We start from the raw sequence: 23,495 nt of genomic DNA, 5'->3' as shown, positions 1-23,495 counted from the left end.
CAATGATGCATTCCCTAATAATAAAAATCGATCTGTATTTGGCACGGAGGCCAATATCTTTCCTGCCGTCATTGAACAAACAGGAAATGGGGTTACAACTTTGCGTCACGATTTATGCCCCACGTATTCATTATCCATGTTTAAGAAGGTCATTAAATGACTTTACAACACCACTTCTACCCTTTATAGGTTTCACGGCTTGTTGTTTTATGGGAGAACGCCATTGTGAGCCACTGAATGCCTTGACCTTGCGCGACATGCCCACGCAATGGGTGCCTTGTCCGCCACGTTCTTCACTCGTGTTTTGCGGCACCACACGTTGTTAATCATCATCATCATCTGCACGCGCAGTGTGCAATGCACAGCACCGGTACACGATTTTGCTGCCCGACAAGTTTCAGGATGCAGCGTCAAGCTCCGATCCAATCACTGGGAGCTCTTTCACAGCTCGGGATGATTGAAAATGTCCTGGTGGTGAGATCATGGTCCGATAGCCAGAACCAGACACATTAGGAGCTCAAACGCCCCACCAAGGAAGCTGCTCGATTGCAGAATCGTCCATGCTCCCGACTGGCTTCTGAGAGCCCGGATGACTCACGCAGCGTGTGTTACCGGACCATGTTTTTTACGCATTGTTTTACGTTGTTTGCACAACTGCGAGCCATTATCGCGTCCGAACGAGCACAGATCTCACGCCGTGCGGAGCTGCTCGAGTAGTAGTATGGTCATCCCACACGCACAGCGCAACCAATGGGCAGACAATAAGGAAAGCAAAGCAAGCGTGTGGTGGTGCTGCTGCACACAATACGACAACACAACGGAGGGCACGGGTGGCAGTCGGCTAAAGGAATGCAGGCACGAGTTTGCCTCGCTCGCCTGGTGAGGAATGCACGGCACAACTTAGCCCATCTCCTTCCAGTTTTTTTTCTTCTTCTTTTTTTGCCCGCGAGGCAGACACACCAAGGGCTGTGCGTGGATGTTTGCTTTGGAGACATTTCAAAGGAGATACACACACATATTTACGGGGTTGACGGGTAGCCAAAGGGGGGGGGGGGGACAGAAAAAAATAGCCATGGAAAGAGTTCTAGGAACTTTGGGTCAAAAAAAAATCTGAACAAAGCCAATGTGTTAGAATGTGGATTTGTGATTTGAATGTGTGCATGTGTTTCTGTGTGTGCACTGGCTGATCCCTACGATAGAAGGGTCACTTTTTGGAATCTTACGAAGTGCGCAAGTTTAACTCAACATGTTTACTCATGCAACTTAATTTAATTAAACAGGTTACGCAACGGGTTTGCATTTACGGTGGAGGGATTGCGCGGTGGTTCGCGATGCTGTGGTATGAACCCAGCTACTTGCGTTTGATACCTGACCGATGCGAAGGTCAGCGACGAGTGATATCTGGACCATTCCTGGTCCTCCCCCTTCTTCAACCCGCACTGACCAACACCGTATGGTCAACACCCCCCCCCCCCCCCCCATGATCAACACAAAGGTGAAACAACCCCCAATCCACTGCTGAACGAGGCCTTTCATCCAGCAATGGATTGAGAAAGGACTTAAATGAACAGGAACACTCGCACATTGCCATTCCCCATCATATAGATGCCACGACATTATTGCAGGAACATGTGACTAAGCGATCAACGGCAGGAATAAATGTGCAACACCAGAACGTACATATGGACATCATCGCACACAATATGCTATTAGAGTACACGCGCATTTTTCACGTAAAGCCTAAGTTGGTATGCATTTTTGCTTTTGCTGTGGAACGGAGACCCATAGACGATCTCTTGAACGGAGTGCCCTTGCCAATAGCATCCGGCAGTTCAGCAGCATTAAACAAACTTGACTGCTGGTGAGACATAGAAGGTTGAAACATGTCTAATATGTGCATGCTTAAACCAACGCCGATTTAGAATATTGTTACATGAAGCCAATAATAGGTGGGTGGACTGCAACATACGGTATTTGATTCATGTACGTGTACAAACATAATGGATGTCGGCGTACTCCAGCAGTTCAAAGGTCAAGTTGGATCTCCTTTTTTTTTAAATTGACTTCATGTAACCAATGCATCCCAACAGCAGAAAAGGAATTAACACTGCAAAGGGGCGGGGAAGCATTTCAGTGCGTACACAATAGGCTAGTATTAGCTGGAGAGCTTACAATTAGAATGTTACGTCCTAGGTCCTAAGCCGTATTACCCTGAGCGGGTGAGTTGCATGTGTGGTGCGTGTATATATGTTTTTGTCGTTGGAGTATCGCACTGCACTATGAACACAGCGTGTCTCGCTCACGGCCAAGATCGGGTGACGAACGTCTGAACCGGCCATGGGCCTCTCCTAGGTCGACTCAGCCTTAAAAAGAGAACCCGATGCATTGTGGTTAACATCAGCACTGGGGAGACAAAGGCGGCCGGCCGTGGTGTTTGGCCTTGCTGGTCATCACAGGTGCTCGCTCACTTGCTCCAACAGTCTGGTAGAGGCTATACGGGGGATCTTTATCTTTATGTATGTTTGTACACAGTATATATACACACACACACAACCCAGAGTATATCACTTTACGTTGACGGTAATTTGTTCGAATCACGCCCTTGAACAGTGCCGGAACAGATAATCGGCACTAAAACAACTTAAATTCTTCCCAAGGTGCGCCTTTTTAATCCCAGAGCAAATGTGTACAGATGTAGATAAATCTATCAGAGATAGTCGGCGCACAGAATTTTCACGTGATAAGCATTCATTTCCTGCAAATCCTTCGCCACGTTAGTGACCACCCATTAAGTCCGATGACATACAACTCCGTTTTCAGTCTATCAATAAAGGTGAGCTTTAAGTAGCCTCAGCCTCTTGGCTTTCCAGACCAATATCATCCAGAAGTGTTTGCTTAACCAAGCAGACGCTACACCTGGTTGATACCTCGTCAGCAAGTCAGCCTTCTGAGACAGACGCTTCTGCTGCTGCTGGCCCAGATGTCATTGGCGAAAGCAACTGACCATATCCACGAGGACTTCCCTGGTGAAATTGCACGGCGCGCATCTGGGTTGGTGGTAGAAAGCCCGCATTCTCTGGTCGACCGCCTTTGTCTCTCCCGAGTGACTAGGCGGTCACTTCAAAGTGGGGCTGAACGATTTGGGGAAATTATCTAATTGCGATTTGATTTGCGATTACATTTGTTTTAAGTCAAGCTTCAGTTCAATATTCGCTGTGTAATAGATTTAAAACATGCGATGGAGCATTTCCACATGATACCATCAAAATATGAACTGCTATATATATATTCTAATGCAAGGATGAGAACTTAAAATATATGAATTGCTTCCAACATGTATTCATTAAAATACTTCAATTGTTAAGTAAAATAAATAAAGTTATAATAATGAATAATAAAACAATTCCAATAAGTAATAGGACTTGTCAGATCGCTAAAAATCGCAGCCTTTGCGATTTGCTAATCGCATTGTTTCAAATTGCGATTAATCGATTTGAAATCGATTAATCGTTCAGCCCTACTTTAGAGCCAGGCAGAGAAGCAAGTCGCCGTGATTTGAGAGTCAAATATGATTTTGGAATCGAAACACCGGATGACACCAAACACACGCACGTGGGTCAGGCACGCGAACAGCACATACACATACACACAAATACAAGACAAATATCCCAGTATGTCCTTAACAGACTGTTGGGGCAAAGTGTACATAGACAATACATCCACACTGCATTCACACAGCCCCTTTCTGTCAATCCACTGCTGGATGAAGCTCTCTCGCAGGCCATGTCGGTTAACGGGCCATCCATTTAGTCCGTACGCATGGAGGGGGGAGCGGGGGGGGGGTTAACCCAAATGCGAACGTTTGCGTATGGGGGGTCTACTGATAATGTTACGTACGCATAGGAAACTGGGGGGGGGGGGGTGTGAAGCCTCGATAATAATTTGTCTACATTGGCCTTCAAATGAGCCACAGTTCAGTTTCTTCAGCTGTCAGACAAGCAGCTCAGCAAAATAAGTGGCCAAGGTACGCAACTTAATTCTTTAATGCGTGGATTAAATATCGGCCGTTCTATAGGATTCAGAGGGGGGGGGGGTTCGTCAGGCGAACATACGCAGGTGAGGGGGTGCGGGGCTGTAAAAAGTCCGCGTGCGTACAGGGACGGGGGGAAGGGGTCAAGTTTTGACAGATTTTTGCGTACCTACTAAATGGATTGCCCCTAAGGGGGGTAATTTGACCATACTTCGCCATGCTGGTCAATGCGGATTGTTAAAGGGTGGTGCGGGAAAGGGACCCATCCGATCAGATACCATTTTTACCAATGATTACAGCCATGGTGGGGGATCGAACCCAGGTGCCCCCCACTCCACCACACAATAAACAACAGCCAGGCACTTGAATCAAAAAGCGCGCATTGCCCACGACCAACCAGACTATTTGGGTTGCGTGCGGTCTTGTACGACTTTATATATAGAGATGTGCAGCATTGGCGCCTTTTCAATCTCGCGTCCAAACAAATCCGCATTCTAACAGAAAGCACATTTTAGGCTGCGGGCTAAGTTCCCAATGAATTTCACCATTCATTCACAACAACCCACTGCTGGATGACTTCGCGGTGATGATGAATTGCATGAACTCCCTTGCACAATTAGGAATTGGACGTTATTTCCCCCACCCCCCCCCCATTCGAACTACATTTAGCATCACACGTGTGTGGGCGGAACGCCGTGCCATGTGCACGTGCATCATCAATTCACAACGCGAACCCCACCGGCAGCGCCCGAGTTGTCGTGACATAATCACGACGTATTACAATCACGTTGTGTATAAACCCTCCCTTAAGGTGACTCACACACACGCACGCACACACCCCCAATACACATCGCACCTTAGAGACAAGGAAGGAGGCCACGTGTGCTCACAAGCAGCCCCTTGGTCGCGCTTACCTGCCGCCCGTGGAGTGGATCCACTTCTCGCTTCTCTGCAGTTCTTCTTTTCAACTCGTTGGAAAGTCTCCTCTCTAAGCCCGCTTCTCGCCTCTCTTCTCTTCTCTCTCTTTAAAATACGTCGACTAACTTGTAGGCTGCCGCTGTCTTATTACACGTACACACGGAGGCTAAGTCTTGAGTGGAGTGTAGAGAGGAGGAGGAGGAAAGGGAGGAGGGTTGCGAGTGTGCATCTGGTAGAGGCCGCTGACTGCCGAGTTGTGAGCGGCGCGGCTGATGAAGCTTCTTGTAGTTGTGCGGAGGCTGCTATCCACACAGCCGTGTGGGGGGGGAGGAGGCGAGAGCAAACGGAGCACTCTAGTGTCGAGTGGCTTGGGGCGTGTGTGTGTGTGGGGAGGAGGAGGAGTGAGAGAGCTGGGTGGGTTTTTTTGTGTGTGTGGTTGGCGGGGGCAGAGGCGGGGGGAGAGACGGGAGATGAACGTTTACGCCCATTGGGTCCGGCTTCGCTAACTTTGGTGCAGATTCATTCAATGAGCTCCCCTTGTGCCCAACACAAAGATCACCCCCCCCCCCACCACCTCCAACACTTTAAACGGACTGATGTGGGGTGGGTAGCACAACGGCCCGGCCGCCTTTGTCTCCCCAGTGGGGGCGATGTTTTTTTTGTTATACACCGCACTAGGTACTTGTTTGAGGCTGAGTCGACCCAAAGGGAGGCCCAAGGCCGGTTCAGACAATCGTGACACACACTCACCGACACACACTCACTCACCGATACACACTCACTCACCGACACACACTTACCGATACAAAAGACGAAGATCCCCCATATAGCCTTAACAGACTGTAGGGGCAAGTGCGGTTAGCGAGCATCTATGAAGGCCGGCACGGCACACGAAGGGGTGGGTGGCCAACACCACGCCCGGCCGCCTTTGTCTCCCTAGTGGCGATGTTTACACATCGCACCAGGTACTCATTTGAGGCTGAGTCGACCTAGGGTAGGCCCGAGACCGGTAGCGGTTATCGCTACGGTAGTGTAGCGATAACTGCTACACTACCGCTCCCCACCGACACGCACACACTCACCGACACACACCCACCCACCGACACACGCACACACACTCACCGACACACACACACACACCAACACACACACACTCACCGACACACACCCACCCACCGACACACACCGACACACACTCACCGACATACACACTCACCGACACACCCACCCACCGACACACGCACACACACTCACCGACACACACTCACCGACACACACACCAACACACACACACTCACCGACACACACACACACCAACACACACACACACCGACACACACACACTCACCGACATACACACACCAAAACACACACACCAACACACACACACACACCAACACACACCAACACACACACACCAACACACACACCAACACACACACACCGACACACACACACCAACACACACACCAACACACACACTCACCGACATACACACACGCGTGAACGCGTCGACCCCCCTCCGCAAGACAGACCCAGTCCCACTTAAAAGCTTTAACTGAAACTCGTGCAACCCCAAAGATCCCACGTCAATACTTCCAGGCTGCAGAGTGAAGTGCTGTTAGCGAGCACCTATTAAGGGAAGGTGGGCTGGGGGAGGGGGGGGGGGTGTGCAGCTCGCACCACGCCAAGTCCGTCTTTGTCTTCCCAGCAGAGGTCGCAAACGGGTTTTGATTCCTTACCCGTACCTGGCCGCACCAGGGTCGCAAATGGGTTCCCGTACCCGGCCGGGTACGGGTACCCGTTCCCTACCCGTACCCTACCCGAAATGAGTGACAAACGGTTACTCACCAGTGACTCACGGCCTACCCGTACCCGGCCGCACCAGGGTCGCAAACGGGTACCCGTACCCGGCCGGGTACGGGTAGCCGGGTATCGGGTAGGGTACGGGTATCGGGTACCCGGTTGCGACCTCTGCTTCCCAGTGCTGATGGTCACAGTGTGCAAGTGCCACACAAGGCGGATTCATGACATCGCACAACCGTGAGACGGACACACGTCTCGGTAGGCCTTCATTCAGCAGTGGATTGAGCGTGCCCAGTGATGTTAGCCTTGATGTTGTTAGCCTTGAGCGGGACTCGATTTGTGGCGCAGTGCGCCAACCACTGCGCGTCTGCCCCCCACCCCACTTAACGCAGACACACGCGTAAAGCCACACCTCACACCCTGCTACTCACACATACAAAGAACCCCCGTGTAGCCTTCACAGAATGTTGGGGCAAGTGTTGTTAGCGAGCACCTATGAAGGCCGGAACGGTACACCAGGGGGGTGGTGGTGGACAGAACCACGCCCGACCGCCTTTGTCTCCCCAGTGGCGATGTTCACACACCGCACCAGGTACTGATTTGAAGCTGAGTCGACCTAGGGGAGGCTCATGACCCGTTCAAGATAATCGCCACGGTTCGTAGCGCAGCGCGCTAACCGCTACACCACTGCTATACCACCAGCCACACGATCCGAACCACACACACACACAACAACAACAACCGCCATTCGCCACTAAGTGGCGGTGACGTCACCACGACGCTTGTGCCAGGCCATGTGCACCTTGAGGCCACGTGAAGTGTCGAACGCCCGCTGGCAGGAGGTCACGGGGCAGACCCAGGTGCCACGGGTCGACTGACTGAGATGAGTGACTGATGCGCCACCTGTGCCCACTACTGTGCCAACTTGCTGTGCTTTATTCACCCGGCGCTCCGCTCGTTGTTGTGAGCGTCGCTCCTCCGCCCTCCGTTGTTGTTGGAGGGCGACTGCCTCCAACTGCCCAGTAGCGTCCTTCACGAGCCTCCTCCACAGAGGCCGATCTTGACACCGCTGGTACCAGTCATCGGCAAGTCCACTCAGCTCCACGTCCTCCTGTACCACATCACTCCATCTCTTACCCAGATCTTTCTAGGATTTGTGAGCTCCTCACACAATCCAGCCTGGTTCAACCCAGGATGGATCGTAGGTAGGCCAGCCTAAATGTTTCCAATCTGCGAAGATGCTCCATTAAGGGGGTCCACGTTTCGCAAGCGTAGAGAAGGGATATAACCCGGCCACACACACACACACAGCCACACGAACCCATCCACACACACATCCAACCACACAAACTCAACCACTGACATTCAACCAGCCACACACACACACATCTGTCCTCAAAAACCCAGCCACTCACACACACCCAGCCACACACACACACACCGCCGATCGGGCTGAGTGGATATGGAAACGTATTGTATTGTACGCGCCCCCATGCAGTGCGACTTGACGCGTCTCACGTGGGACACGCGGGCACCGTGGCGCTCCCTGTGTATTGGCAATCGTAATAACACGGGCCGGCGATCCATTTATAGACACCCCACATTTCTAACGCAACCTCTCACTTTCTTCTGAGCAGGTGTTTGAATCGTGCGAGAGCGGGAGATGGCTCCACGTCGTGCAGAGGAAGGGGAAGTCAAACTGCAGCGTTTAATTGGTGCCATTTGAGATCGGTGAGAGACGTGTGTTGGCTTTTGAATTAAAAAGTTGTCGTTATCTCCACAGTGCCTCCCTATTATTGTAGCGGGGAATCCTATTAAGTGGTTCACCCTGTACGTTGTGCCCTACTGTATTGACCGGGATAGGTAGGTAGAAGGTTTGAGCGTCGGAGCCAATAAAGTTGCTCTTGAATCCGCGAGCTCTGGACTCAAATGCATTCACAGTGGCACCACGATCATTCTAAGTTTGAACTTCGGCAGCGTAGCCACTTCAACTTTGTGATCTCACTTGAGTGCATGGCGTTGTGCCCTAAGTGGTGTGCTTTCGATATTGACGCATTACCTAAGCACGATATTTGTCTTTCATATTAAACATTAATTCATTGCATATGTTGTATGTGACCGTACTATCTAAACAGAGAGTGCCATGTCTGTATGTTTGTCTACACTCTAGAAATCGGCTGCATCTGAGCATCGATTCGTCAATGCATTTTGATTATCCATCGCACGATATCAAATTCGGTGTAAGAATCTGGGTGTTTGTACATTGTTATGTTTGCATATTATTGATTCACATCACCCCTGCGGCCACTAGAGGCGCTGCAAATCACTAAAATGTAAAAAAAAAATCTGAATCGGCATATTTATGCTGGAGGAATCAGATGAACAATAAAGCTATTTTTCACATTGTGATCCCAAATTGTACCTACTCTCTAATCTCTGAATAATTTTACATCGGTAGCCAAGTACAAACAAACATTTCGGATGTATTCTTAAATTGCACAAGTTTTTGTTTGGGAAAAGAGTTATACCCCCCTATGTGCATTATAACTGCTGTTAATTAAAATTAGCAATATGAAATGCATCGTTGCAGGCTATGCTCAAGGACATTTTACAATACATCTATATTTTAAAGGCTAAAACTGAGTCGTCATGGCTCCGCACAACTCAAAGACGTTTTAGCGGCAGACTTTGATTTGAGTACCAGGCATCAACACTGCAATGTGTTCGCCATAGGCGTATGCTGCCGCTAGCGTTCTACATTAGCCAAGTAGCTTTGTTACGAGTGCCATTGTCATTGTGTAACACGGCCGGCCACTCGAGCGAAGGATATGCGCGTACACACCTCGTTGTCCGTACAGGACCTCCCACATTATCCCAGGTAGGTGTCAGTGGTCGCCTGGTGATTAACGGGGAAATGAGGTGTCCATTTGGAGGTGAAATTAGGCAAACAAAACCAACAGTTATGGGATTATGGCTAATTACCCCAACACACATCCGGCATGCATGGGCGATGCTCGCTAAGAATCACTGGGTAGCTTGTGAGACTCCATGCATAAGAGGCACCACTGGTTAGACACGGCCAAAGGCAGTGTTTCCCCATGCAGACTATATAACTCGTTGGGGCAAGTGCTGTTAGCGAGCACCTACTCAGGCTGGAAGGGCACACGAGGGGCTGGTGTGTGGCTGATGTTGACCGTGGCAATGAATCGAAGTCGGGTTGCTGAGTTTATGGTGCAACGCGATAACCACCGTGCCACCGCTCCCCACTGAACGCACACGTCAGTACTTGGATCATTCAACGCCCATCTCTCCCATCGTGCCCCACTGGCCAGTCCAACATTCCAAAGTCTTCACCACTGTATGTTCAAAGTCAAAAAGTCAAAGTGTGCCTTTGCTAAACGAAGCATGGGCCATTCACATGTCCGTTGGAAGCCTAGAGTTCATTGGTGAAAATTCCACATTCCTATGATGGTGGACAGTCTATCCATCCGACAGCCCTGAAGGATAATGGAACAGCTCTACCACAACGTGGTGTGTTATGGCCCTATAAGTGTGTAAAACAATAGCCTTTCAAAATACAAAATATGTTAAAATACAACATGTGGAAGTAAGCCACACTTGCTTATTTCCCATAGAAGTTCCTAACACGTGGAGTAAAATATCAGATATAACGCCAAACAATGTACAGTACAACTCTAGAACACACTTTAAAGCTACCCACACTTTCACCCACCATAGTACACCATCTCCCCCCCCCCCTCCCCAAGTGAATTGTTGCAACACAGCAATTTAACCTCCGGATTAGCGTAAGGTGATACGATTATTTTATATCACAAGTGTAACGAATGGGATTACAGTCATAAAGATACACGCTTATAACAGCATCTCACCTGGTTACAAAAGGACTCCTTCTCAACCCCCGAGTGTGGCACTCTTATCGCGTTGCTGCCTCCTAGAGGCCTGCAAGAGGGTGCATCCACCTATAATCCTATATGATGGCTCCATCTCTGTGTGAGCCACCAACCCCACCTACAAGTCAGGCGTACCCTACCACAGCTGGAAAAAAAATACACTTTTCAAATATTTAATTTAAAGGGTGTGTCAATGTGATCTCGCAGAGTTATGAATCACAGAGTAGGATGCATGTACGTATGTTGAGCGTCTTTCACACCGCACGTAGCCAAGCGTGCTAATCGGAGGTGTGGGGGAAGGACAACAAGCCAAGGCCGTAGCCATGGAGTCAACATTGGGGGGGACCAAATCTTCCAAGGGGTCTGGGGGTCCTCCCCCCAGAAAAAAAATCTAAATTTTCCTGCCATTTCCTGCCTAAAATATTAAAAAAATGCACTAACACATAGGATGGACTTTTTTTTTACAATAATGTATAATAGGTTTTTTACCTTTTCTTGTGTCATTGTATATAATGGCAGAGATTTGGGATTAATAGAGTACAACCATAACCACAATCATATAAACAGAAATCTATTTTATAGCAATATATTGGGGGGGACATTTTGAGCATATTTGAATATTGGGGGGGGGGGTGTGTCCCCCCCCCCCCAATATATATTATAATTACGGCCTTGCAACAAACTAAAACAAGAAAGCAGCTCTAAAGGAAACAAATTTCATTCCGGATGATTGAAAAGTGCACAGCTCCAGTGGCCTCTTAATATCGGAAGGAAGAACGTTCCAGACGGCCGCGGAAGCGCATCTGAATAAGCGCGGTGCAGTTCGACAGTTAGCCAAAAACCGCTGGTGCGATGATGACAAGCAAGGCATTGTGGTTAATTTGCGGCAAGAATTTTGTGGATCAGAGCCGAGATGCCCTCCCCCCTCCACCGAGGTTGGCCCCAGCCTCAAATCGGTACCCAGTGTGGTGGTGTGTGCGCGTGGCTCCTCCAACACAAAAGGCATGCGTAGCACTTGAGAGCACCACGTGTCTCATCATCATGATCAGCCATGTTCTGTTTACTGCGAAGTGATGACCTCTGCACAATTTCATTATCCCACCAAACCGGGTTACTCATTTGAGGCTGAATCGACCGACAGGAGGCCTGAGACCAGTTCTGATCACTTGATTATCGCTCATCGCTGACATAAATCATTGCTGAGAATCACATTCAGATTTGCGGGTTCATAGCGCAGTGTGCTGACCATTATACTACCACTCCTCACACGCACAAGCGCATACACACACACAGTCATGCCATGTACATCACAACATGCAGACAAATACCTGGGCAATCCACCAAACCCTGCCCCTCCCTGCGCGCATTGGCGACCTTCACACTCAGCCGCCCTGTGGGCAAAGGCAATACCCCGTGGTGCCCCCTGGGCACCTGGCTGAGTGACTGATGGCAGATATTTGCCCGCTGAAATGCGTCACTGTCTAGAATTCATGAGCGACATTGACTTTGCAGTTGCGTAGATTTTGTCCGCTCACGGCCAAGGTTTATTCTTTTTTGTTTTAAATGCATCTGCCTGCCAACAGTTTTAGCTGCGAGATATGCCCAGATGAACCATACTTTAAATGTTTCCCTTTGATAAGTTTGCAAGCAAATTGTAGGAAGTGCATTGTATTCACCGTGCATATTTTTTACGTTCAATAAAAATTATTATTTGTGAGGAAGATGCCAATTCGGGTTGTGCCATCGTGGTGAAAACAACTCTGCGTGTCATTGCGTCCGAAATTCATCGCACTGGGATGATAACGGCTGGTCAAGCCGTCAGACCCAAAGCCTAGCACATCAATGCAGTACAGTACATAAACGCCAGCGTAGCTGTCCTGTGTTGGTGCACAATTCCTCCAGAGAGAACGTTACAATGAGTGTCAAACAGCTTCAAACAATTCCGCGTGGCAAGCTGTTCAATTAAATGGATCAAAACCAAATGCATTGCATTTCGCAGGAGCAAACACGACGCAATCTTAGGTGCGCAGAATACATTTCCGTTAATCTGTTTTTCGTGTATGTTGTGTAAGCATACACGTGCAAATATATATACGTGTTATACTGGTAGGAACCTGCTGGTTACACCAGCCCACAGGGGATTATTGTGTCCGTCCGTCCGTCGTGCATCCAAAAATGGGAGGGGTGGGGCTGGGTGGAGAGGGGAGGGTGGGGAGGGGCTGGGTGGGGAGGGTGGGGCTGGGTGGGGGGTGGGAGGGGTGGGGCTGGGTGGGGAGGGGCTGGTCACCCCGTGGTGCCCTTATAAAACTCAACGTGTAACCTACTAACGCCGACTTGTGCCCGCCCTCACAGTCGGGCATATTGCGGAATACACCACGCTGCCGTTGATCCTGGCCATTGACCGAGCAACCCAACGTTCCTACCAGCTCCCTCCGCAGGAATGTGTTATAGAGTACAACTCAGAGTACACACTGTGTACACGCAACACATGCACGTGGCATTTGTATGTGTTACGGGCACATACATACGAGTACATTCATGAATGATTCATTTTTAGTTTTTGGATAGGCCATGTGTTTGTTTAATGCCTCTGTTTACAATAACGCCTGTTGGAGTTGCTCTTGAGCATTGTAGAGAATATATCAACATCTAAGTACGTTTAAGTTTGCGGAAATATTATATGGACGTTATGACACATTTGTATGTGCCTGCATATAACAGAGATACATATTCTTGGTTCTTTCGGTAAAGTCACGTAGAAGGGAAATTATAAAATACTAAAAATAAAACAATAAAATTCTCACGACGTTTCGATTGCAACACAAGCAATCGTCATCAGGTGTGATAATCACAGCAAGAAAATTATGCCTCTGTTTACCGAAAGAACCAAGAATATGAATCCCTGCAGTCACGAAAGCTTTAAATCGAAAAATAAGAGAGATCGTTTTAATCTTGTGAATCATCCCATTCATATTAAAAGGAAGAAAAATTTTCATTTACCTGTAAGATTACGCAATCGTTTTGATTTATCGCTGAGACACCTTTGGGAAGTTTTGGAAGAGTCTGTCACTGTTGAGAAACTATGCAAAACAAACGTTGAATTAGCGGCATCTGTCAACATTCATGCTAAAGCAGGACATTCTTTACCGAATGCCGTGCATGTGCACACACACACTCACATATTACGCACACGAGGGGAGGCCAAGATACGTACGATATTATTTGGGTTCTTCGGTAAAGTCACGTAGATAGGTTCAAAGAAAATAACAAAAAAAATTGTTTAAAAACTACGGCGTTTCGATCGCAACACAAGCGTTTGTCACCAGGAAGAGGCGAACGCTTGTGTTGCGATCGAAACGTCGTAGTTTTTTGTGATGTTTTTGTTATTTTCTTTCAACCAATCTACGTAACTTTACCGAAAGTCCCAAAGAATATGAATTCCTGCAGTCACGAAAGCTTTAAGTCAAGATTCATAAGTACGATACTCAAAACAACAACAACAACAACCTTAATTTTAGAACTTTCGTGACTGCAGGAATTATTATTAATAATTATTATTAATAATTATTATTATTATTAATAATTATTATTAATAATTCCTGCAGTCACGAAAGTTCTAAAATTAAGATTGAACCACTTCTTATTATTAATAATTATTATTAATAATTATTAATAATAATTCCTGCAGTCACGAAAGTTCTAAAATTAAGATTGAACCACTTCTACGGGGAAGTTTTAAGCTTATCTTTTTTCTCTCTCTCTGGCGACTTGTTTTATCTGCCTGTGTCCTCTTTAGAATGTTCACACTTAAATTCTAACTTAGCAATCTTTGAAATACGTAATCAACCAGGCTATGCGTTAATTGTGTGTTGACCGACCCTCTGTGTTGTATTACATTACATTTCGATATTTTACTAGGTTATTTAATTTTAGTGTGTCTTTCTCCTGATTTTCAGGCTTGCTTGCTGTGCCATCGTACTCGCAGCACCACGTTTTCTTTTGGACCACTCATTGATATGCTAATTTTTTCTAACCCCCCTCCCTCTCTCTGCCTCCGCCTCCCCTCTGTCTATTTAAGGCCACCCCACAGAGACGATCACCCCTCTCTGTCACCTGTGTTGCTCTCGCTATGTATGTATCTTGTGATATCTGTCTGCTAATATGTCTGTCTATAGTTTTCTGGTTAGATATTATGTCGCTATTTCATTATACCTGATGATGATTGCTTGTGTTGCAATCGAAACGTCGTATTCTATTATTTAATTTAATTTATTATTTTATCTTTAGACGTGACTTAACCGAAAGAACCAAATAATAACAACAACAACAACACCGGGCTCACTCACGTTCAGATTGTTGTTGTTGTTTTGTAATCGTATGACCACTCGTTTGCAAGAGGATGCTGCCGATGTACATTTGGGCATTTACGTTGTTTTTGTTTGTTTGTTGTTGTTGTGCTATGGGAGGGGGGGTCATAAACACGTGGCCAAACCCCAGCGAGCAACGCGTCTCGAGCACGTGAGCGTGCGTCCTGTGCAGCCCCCCCATCTCGGCGTGACCCACCAACTCCACGCGTGACCCACACACACAGCGGGTGTGGGTGTGTGATAAATCACAACGGCACGTCAGTCCGCGGGGGTACGGCGTTTATCATCGAATGTCAGTCCCCCCACCCCCGCCTTCGTGCGTACTGTATGTACCTTTAGCCCGCACACACACACACAGATAAATATAGCTTTATTTATGGCTTGTGGTTTCCTAAGGCATGCGATGCTTAATGTCACCGTCGCTGCGGCTGATAGAGACGCGCTTGTCGGTGACGTCTTCCCTTTTGACGTGAACTCCGCTATTGGGTGACACCCCCCCACCTCCTTATCAATTGCTGCCCTAAACGGCCAAGTTAGCGCGCCTTCGCCGCAGATAACAACACCGCGTACCAGCCCACGTCGTCACCTTTGGCTGCTATATATAAAAAAAAAACTATCGCGCCTCCGATTAGCACGGTTGGCTAGGTGCGGTGCGAAAGAAGTTTCGACGTCCGTACGCACTTACAGCGGACGTACAAAGAATGGACGAGGCAGAATTTGGCGAGCGACGAAGCGTGCAAAACGTCAGCCTTCGTAAACGGGTGGGGGGGGGCATTCCGTGCATGGAACCGTCGCCACCTGGGTTGCACACATTTGGACCCTTTACATGAATATCGAGGCGATGCACAAACAACGAATGGCAGTGGTTTCTACTGTATCTATAACATCGATGTTCTATATATTTTTCTATTTTCCTTTTAGGGAAACGTTATTAACGAATGTGTTGAGTTTTGTGTTTTGTTATTTGAGATGATATGCACCGCTGCCAACGCAGCATTTCACGCAAAACGCACAAAATACATTTGTTTAATGTAGAAGCTTCGGGTTTTGTTGAGATCGGCAAAAGCGCGCTGGCTAATAAATCATAACAGCAGATTTTTTTTGGTTTTTTTAAAGCCAAGCAAAAGGACCCCAGCGGTCACTTGCAGAGAAATCGTGATGACGTCAAGGCACGCAGGACACGGAATGCGCCGTTGAGACTTTTACGCACCATCTGACTGCCGAGAGAGGTGAACGGCGTCAGCGTGCCAAACCAGTCGAGGCGGTGTCGCTGAGAACGCGCGGGGGACCCGACTCTCAAGGCCTCAGGCATTTACTACTAAAGCCGAAGAATCCTGAGAATGCGCGTCTATGTTGAAGGCCCAGCTATATTCGCGGACGTGACGGTTCGGTCACGGAGAAAGGCAGCGGCATCTCTTGACAAGGGGCGTAAGCGGCACCTTCGAGTGTCAAGCTATTCCCACGCGCTAATAAACACGCGTGATTTTCCAAAACGTGCTGTTTATTATGCGACACATTCGTCAATAACGCAGTGGTCTTTACAGGAAAAGTGGATAACGGTGGACGCTTCGGGCAATGACCCTTCATCGCAGCACGTGCTATTGCAACTCAAGATCGCATGCTCTTGCAAATGAAACTATCCTGATCAGTCGAGTTACCATCTGGTCAAGCAAAATAAAATCGTATACGGCAGCAGTGCACAAGCTGCGGCGTGTACGAAATTCTTTGGCACGTGTCGTGACGGGTTACTGCAAGATCCGACCGTGTCCGTCCGGTGCTCGCTGAGCTGCATTGGCTTCCAGCCGAACGTGTACATCATTCATCACACACAAAGTGCTTGCCACAAATGAACCACAATACCGTGCTGATCTCGTCATGGAGCATAAACCACCAAGCAATCTTTGGTCATCCTCGCAGCGGCTTTTGGCTAACCATCGAACAAAGATCGGGGACTGCATTGGGCGCTTTCAGATGCGCTTCTTCAGCCGTGTGGAGGGCTCTTCCTTCCGATATTAAGAAGCCAATGGAGCTATGCACTTTTAAATCATCTAGATTGACAACTCATTTCTTTAGAACTGCTTTTTGTGTTTCGTTTGTTGTCCTTCCCCCGCACCTCCGATTAGCACATTCGGTACGAAAGAAGTTCAACATACATAAAATATTGATGTGGCAATTATTTGGATAGATTTATTATTTCGTTAATGCTTACAACGTAAGGGATTTTAAAGAATGTCACTCACTTGTATCGATGTCTGCGCCTTTGTTTAAAAAATGCCCCGCGTTGCCAATTGTAAAGTAGATGACAAAGTTTGTTTGCAATTAAATGTATTCATAATCTCAGACCATAATCCCTACATGGTGGGTACAATTCGTGCCACCCATCCAGCACCTCGGTGAGAAATTATCCGTGGTCATCCTACAGAGAGGCTGATATCTGCCATAGAAATGTCGAGTTCCACCACTGGTTTTAAACCAGCTATCGTTACTTTATCATTCAAAGTGGAACGTGCACCTGTTTACCTTCTAAATACGGTAAGATAATACCGCCCAAAGACTCTTCCTCGCTTAAAATAATGCCCCAGCACCATCTAGTCGACCCCTAGAGAGCTTTCAATAAAAGGACTTGACTCACATCTTCACTGCGCGCTGTCCAGAATTGACTTCTTCCTGGCTTCTAAACCGCTTCTATCGCAACTCACAAAAGCCAAAAATCCTGGACATGCAGCTTATTTTTTTACTATGCCCCGATATTGATCCAGCTATTTTTTACACCCGGACGAGGTAGTGGATAACTTCTAGTCCATGGATAGGCGATCTAGATTCGGCCTCTTGTTGCAGCAGCCACTTTTTGCCCACTTCAGCAATTGTTTCTTGCTGTGGTTGTCCCACCTGATGACGGACCCTTGTGTTGCGCCCGAAACGTCGTGATTTTATTTATTTCATTTTATTCCTACGTGACTTTACCGAAAGAACCTAAGAGCATAGATAGGCGGTTGAAGAAAAAAAGAAAAAGAAAACAGGTAAGATAAATGGAAGAAGCCATCAGCCTAGTAATGGGTCGGTCAACTTTGTATCCATGTCTGAAATATATGAATATATTTTGCCCCCCCCTCCTACCCCGCCTCCACCAGGAATTACAGAAGCCCCCCCTCCCCTCCCCCACAATTCCATATTTATGCTGATCTAACAATCTGATGGGTATCGTGTTCGTTTCTGAGAATTAAATCTAATTTCCAAGCGAGGAATCATTATCATTACTCAGCTGTCCTCTCACTATCTCTCCATATACATAATGTGTGTGCACGTGTGTGTGGTTATACGGGGGAGCGGTGGCGCAGTGGTTAGTGCACCGCGCTACAAACCCGACGACCCGAGTTCGATTTCGGCTCGCGGCCAACACCAGTGAGGATTATCTTAACCGGTCCTGGGCCTTCCCTAGGTCGACTAAGCCTCAAATGAGCACCCGGTACGGTGTGTAAACATCGCCACTAGGGAGACAAAGGCGGCCGGACGAGGTGATAGCCACCCACCCCCTCGTGTACCGTTCCAGCCTTCATAGGTGCTTGCTAACAGCACTTGTCCGAAAAGTATATTGAGGCTATACGGGGGAACTTTGTCTTTGTTGTGTGTGTATGTGGGGGTGGGGGGGTGATGACTTTGTGCGCGTGCAAGACTTCGAGTGTAGACGCGGCGCTCTCCACGCACGCGCCAAATCACTGCAGCCCGGTTTCCTGCAGTACTCCAATTTCGCAAAACTTGGCCAAACACGACAGTCAGATCCGGCACCTGTAGGAGGCCGCCGTGGAAGTGAGACACGCGGAGGAGACACGCGGAGACACTCGCGGAGACAGACCGCACCTGTGGACACGCAGCGTGGACTTGACATGCTCCAGGCAATTGAGGGCATCTTAGTAACACAGTCTGCGTCGCATTGAGCCAAATATTAATAAGTGGGGGGGGGGGGGGGCGTGATGATGTTATGTCCAGACGACCTTCCTTGCCCTTCTCTCGAAATATATTTTATTTCAAACAGCTGTAGTCAAATGACTGAAATTGATGCTCGTTGGAAATTAAAATACAGAGCAAGCCCTGGGTGAAATTGCAATATAAAAACGCATGCTGGGATTTCAGCGCATGTGTTAGGTAGAACGCAAAGTTAAAAACCAAAAGTCAGAGCATTATTCGGCTCAAACGAGCATGCATAAATTCTAAACTTCTAATTATAGACCTGAGCTTGGTGGTGAGAATTCCACATGACTGTGGAAGTGCTGAGTTTATCCTCAGAGTAACTTTTTTTGTCGAAAATGCACAAAGTGCTGCTCTATTTATTGACTCGAGATGAACATCGACCAGGATTTAAACTTGCAACGTTCCAAATGCAAATCACACGCTCTCGCCAATGCTTTACCCAGGCAGATATCATAATAGTATGCGCTTTATTTATCCAGTAAAGCATTACTGGAAAGCATTACTGAGTCACAATACATTGATATTGTATTAAGATATTTGGCCAATCCCATTATTATTTTTTAAGTGGGAGGAAATCAGAGTACCCGGAAAAAAAACTTACACACGTAAGAGGTCAACATTCAAAATTCCGTGTAGATAGATACATGAATCCATGACTCTACTGCCATATTTAGGCTCCCTACAACAGCTGTTATTCCCAGACTGCCTCCCGTGGAAGTACTAACCAGGTGCAAAGCATGCTTAGCTTTCAAGATCATTGACGAGATTTGGCACATTCAGTGCTATTTTATCGATTTGGCCATCAGAGACAAGCCTCGTGAGTTCACAAATGAACATGCGTGACTACGAACAGATTTTTAACCAGCCAGCATTGCCTCTTTTGGCTAAACACGTGTTTTTGTCTGCTGGTAACGGGTTGGTGTTTTTGTTTTAAGGGAGAGAGACAGAGAGAGGCTGGGTTTATTTTGCTTGTCTCGTGCAAGAAAGGGTCAGCCCATGAAAGAGGGTCTGATGACACGGCCGATGGTGAAATGTGTGAAACGTGCGGCGTTCAATTTCGGTGCCGGTGCCCAGCCCAGCGGGGGAAATGTGCTCGTGATTAGCCTCCCCAGTGGAACAAGGAAACGAATGTATCATTTGCATTACGAGGCCCTTATCGATACTACTCCACTGCGCTTGCATTTGGAAATAGTACTGTACCAACCACGGATTAAAAGGCCACCACCACCACCAGGAATCACAATAGATCGTCGTCGTCATCTGCGTTGTTGTTGTTGTTGTCGTCATCGACATCATCAGCCACGGGGAATCCACCACTGGAAGCAGCCCCCCCTCCCCCGCCACTCTGCGCACCTGCACGCGAACCGCTCTCATCACTCCGTGTCCACGGTGGTTGTCGTTGTCGTCGTCATCAGAAATATGTAAAAATGTGTCCAGATACCAAGGCCGTAGCCATGGACTCAACATTGGGGGCGACTAAATCTTCCAGGGGATCTGGGGTCCCCCCCCCCAGAAAAAAAAATCTCAATTTGAAAACGAATTTCCTGCCTAAAATATTTAAATTTACGAACACATAGGATGGACTTTAGATTTTTTTTTACAATAATGTCTAATAGTGTATTGTATTACATTGCTCTGTTTTAAATGTTTTACCCTTTCCTGTTTCATTGTATGTAATGGCAGAGATTAGGGATTAATAAAGTACAACAATAACCACAATCATATAAACAGGAATCTATTTTATAGCAATATATTGGGGGGGGGGGCATTTTGAGCATATTTGAATATTGGGGGGGATGTGTCCTCCCCAATATATATTATAATTACGGCCTTGCCAGATACAACGAGGCTTTCCAACGAAATATGAAGAAAAAAAGTCGACGAATGACATGACAATGTTATTGACAGCAGCCGAGCCGTAGGTGAGTACAATAAACACGCTACGGGCCGATAGCCAGATCGCGGCAAGTCCATTCAGCAATTTAGGTTATTTACATTAACACAGCGGTGTTAAAGGTCTCCGTGGGCAAAGGGCATGGTGGTCTCTGAAAGGGACACTTTAGAAAAGCCCTGGCATAAGTGCCCAACTGATGCTGAAGCGTTACAATGCATCAACACACTCGCCGTCACTGCCTGCACTTTGTTTACGCCAAATGCACTCAATTTTATGAAGGCCCACATGCCAGCAGTCTGATTTCGGCATGTGCCCAAACAAATCTGAGCTCGTTAACCTGACCTCTTTAATCGAACAGGTCACGTCACGGAGTTACCCGTAGACACAGAGTTGGTGAATAAAATTTCGAATTTTTTTTCTGGAAACTGGAGAAATACCTTCACAACCAGTGTACGCATTAACAAAAAAAATTCGTGGATGTCCGCATTAGCACGGTTGGCTATGTATGGTGCGAAAAAGCTTCAACATACATACAAACCACAACAGACATAGTCATGATTGTTACGAAGCAAGTGTAATAGTGCAGAGCTCCAGCATCCAAACTCAAGCATCTTGCCAATGATCCTCAGAGCGGCGGCAGAAACGTCTCAGCGCAGCCCTGGATGGTTCCCTTGTTTCAGACTCAGAACCTTTATTGAGACTGGAACGATCCCATGAGCTATGATGATCTTCTTTACAGATGGCCAAAAACAGATCTTTCCCTTTACAATCTCATCACCATCCCGATTTCCACATCATCATCTTCTTAATTCTAGATTTGAAGCTTTCGTGACTGCAAGGATTCATATTCATCTAAGACGGAAGCTTGTGTAGCCTCCGAAACGTTGTGATTTTTATTTTATTTTTTATTTTACTTTTATTAATTTAATTTTTTTTACCTACGTGACTTTACCGAAAAAACCTAAGAACATCATCTTCTTCTTCCTCACACCCCTCTCGCCCCTCCTCCCACTCTCTCTGGGGCGCCCACCCCAGCGTGCGTGCACCACGCGTGCATGGACCACGCGTGCCACCCTAGCACGTTGCAGGCGATGACTGAGCACCGATTCGCACCTCGCGTTCCGCGGTGGCATCATCGCCACCCGGGTGCCGAGGACGACACGCGCCTGCGGGCGTAAGGAGCCTCACCTCGCCAATGGCAATGTGCGCCGTGTGTGGCAGTGAGGAGGGGGAGGAGCAGGGGGGAGAGGAGCGGGGGGAGTGAGAGAGGAGGTGGAGGGAGGAGGGGAGCACCGCTAACACGTGGCGGTGGTGCTATTAGTTGACCTTAATAGGTGCTCGCAAACAAAATACACCCGCTTCTGTTTCCTTTTTTTTTTTATCACCGATGGTGGTGATGGTGGTGGAGGTAGTAATTGATAGAGGTGTGGTGGTGGTGATAGTGGTTATGGTAATGGTACAGCGGTGATGGTAGTTGGAACAGTGAGGAATTATACTGGGTGGTCCAAATGTCTTGTGACCCCCCCCCCCCAATTGAATTCTCTACAACTTAATATTTGTTCGTATACCAATGGATGTGTAATGTAATGTACGCAATATAAAATAAAATAAAAATTAGGGGACAATTAATTTGGGGTCCAAATACATCTGGACCACTCTGTATAATAGCATTGTTTTTTTTATATTATTTGGTTCTTTCGGTAAAGTCACGTAGATAGAAATAATAATAATAATAAAAACCACGACGTTTCGATCGCAACACAAGCAGTCTTCATCAGGAAAAGTTGGTTAGCCTTTAGTGGAATGCGGAGTTCGCCTCTAAAAGGGGTTAGCCTCTAAAGGCGAACCCCCTTTTCCTGATGACGACCGCTTGTGTTGCAATCGAAACGTCGTGGTTTTTATTTTTTATTAGAATTGTTTCTATCTACGTGACTTTACCGAAAGAACCAAAGAATATGAATTCCTGCAGTCACGAAAGTTTTAAGTTTTAAATCCAATTGCATTGGTTGTGAGTATTCCAGTGTGGGTGATTTTAGTAGTGATGGTAGTAAATGTAGTGACGATGGTGGTAGTGGTGTTAGTGGCACGGCACAGTGGTATTATACATATATATAAATACGCCATTGGATGGTTCTCGGAGTGCACATTTGTCAGTGGCTGCGGTGATGGAAGCGGTGATGTTGGTGGTGACCCCCAGAGCCTGGGAGGCTGGGAGTCATTGTCAGGCTAAATGGGGGGCGGGGGAGGGGGGTGTAAGCTTTGACGCCTCTGCCCATATGGTAGCCATTGCGGATGCAGAGGGGACGCGGAGGAAACAAGAAAAAAAGCCAAAGGTCTCGTTAACATGACGGGCCGTCTGCCTCCTTGGAGGGCGCCTTTGTTGAGCATTTCTCGCTGTTGATTGAAAGGCCAAAGCCCATCTGCCCCAGGGCCCGCTGTGTTTATTATGACGAGGCCACACACCCCCACACACACCCCCACTCCCCCACTCACACGGAATTGTGAGCTGTTAATTAGCATTGGGAATTAATTGCGTTAATGTGCGCAATGCGAAGACGCGAGTTTGGTGCGCTTACGAAGGTGCGGTGTTGAAGAGTTTG

General features: G+C 47.5%; 1 protein-coding gene across 5 annotated transcripts in view; it reads right to left on the bottom strand.

Moving 5' to 3' along the window:
• The window catches only part of LOC144717847 (extracellular sulfatase Sulf-1-like), a 176,768-nt gene extending 171,415 nt beyond the window's left edge, over window positions 1–5,353 (bottom strand). For 4 of the 5 annotated variants that reach the window (XM_078593553.1, XM_078593551.1, XM_078593559.1 and 1 more), the window contains exon 1: window positions 4,945–5,353. The gene's annotated coding sequence lies outside the window, so the exon portion shown is untranslated. The remainder of the gene's footprint in view (window positions 1–4,944) is intronic. The other variant, XM_078593556.1, reaches the window with a different exon arrangement.
• Window positions 5,354–23,495: the final 18,142 nt, after the last annotated feature.

The sequence above is a fragment of the Lampetra planeri genome, chromosome 4 (assembly GCF_965212315.1).
Source record: "Lampetra planeri chromosome 4, kcLamPlan1.2.h2, whole genome shotgun sequence".
Classification (NCBI taxonomy): Eukaryota; Metazoa; Chordata; class Hyperoartia; order Petromyzontiformes; family Petromyzontidae; genus Lampetra; species Lampetra planeri.
This window is presented reverse-complemented; position numbering and strand designations above follow the sequence as displayed.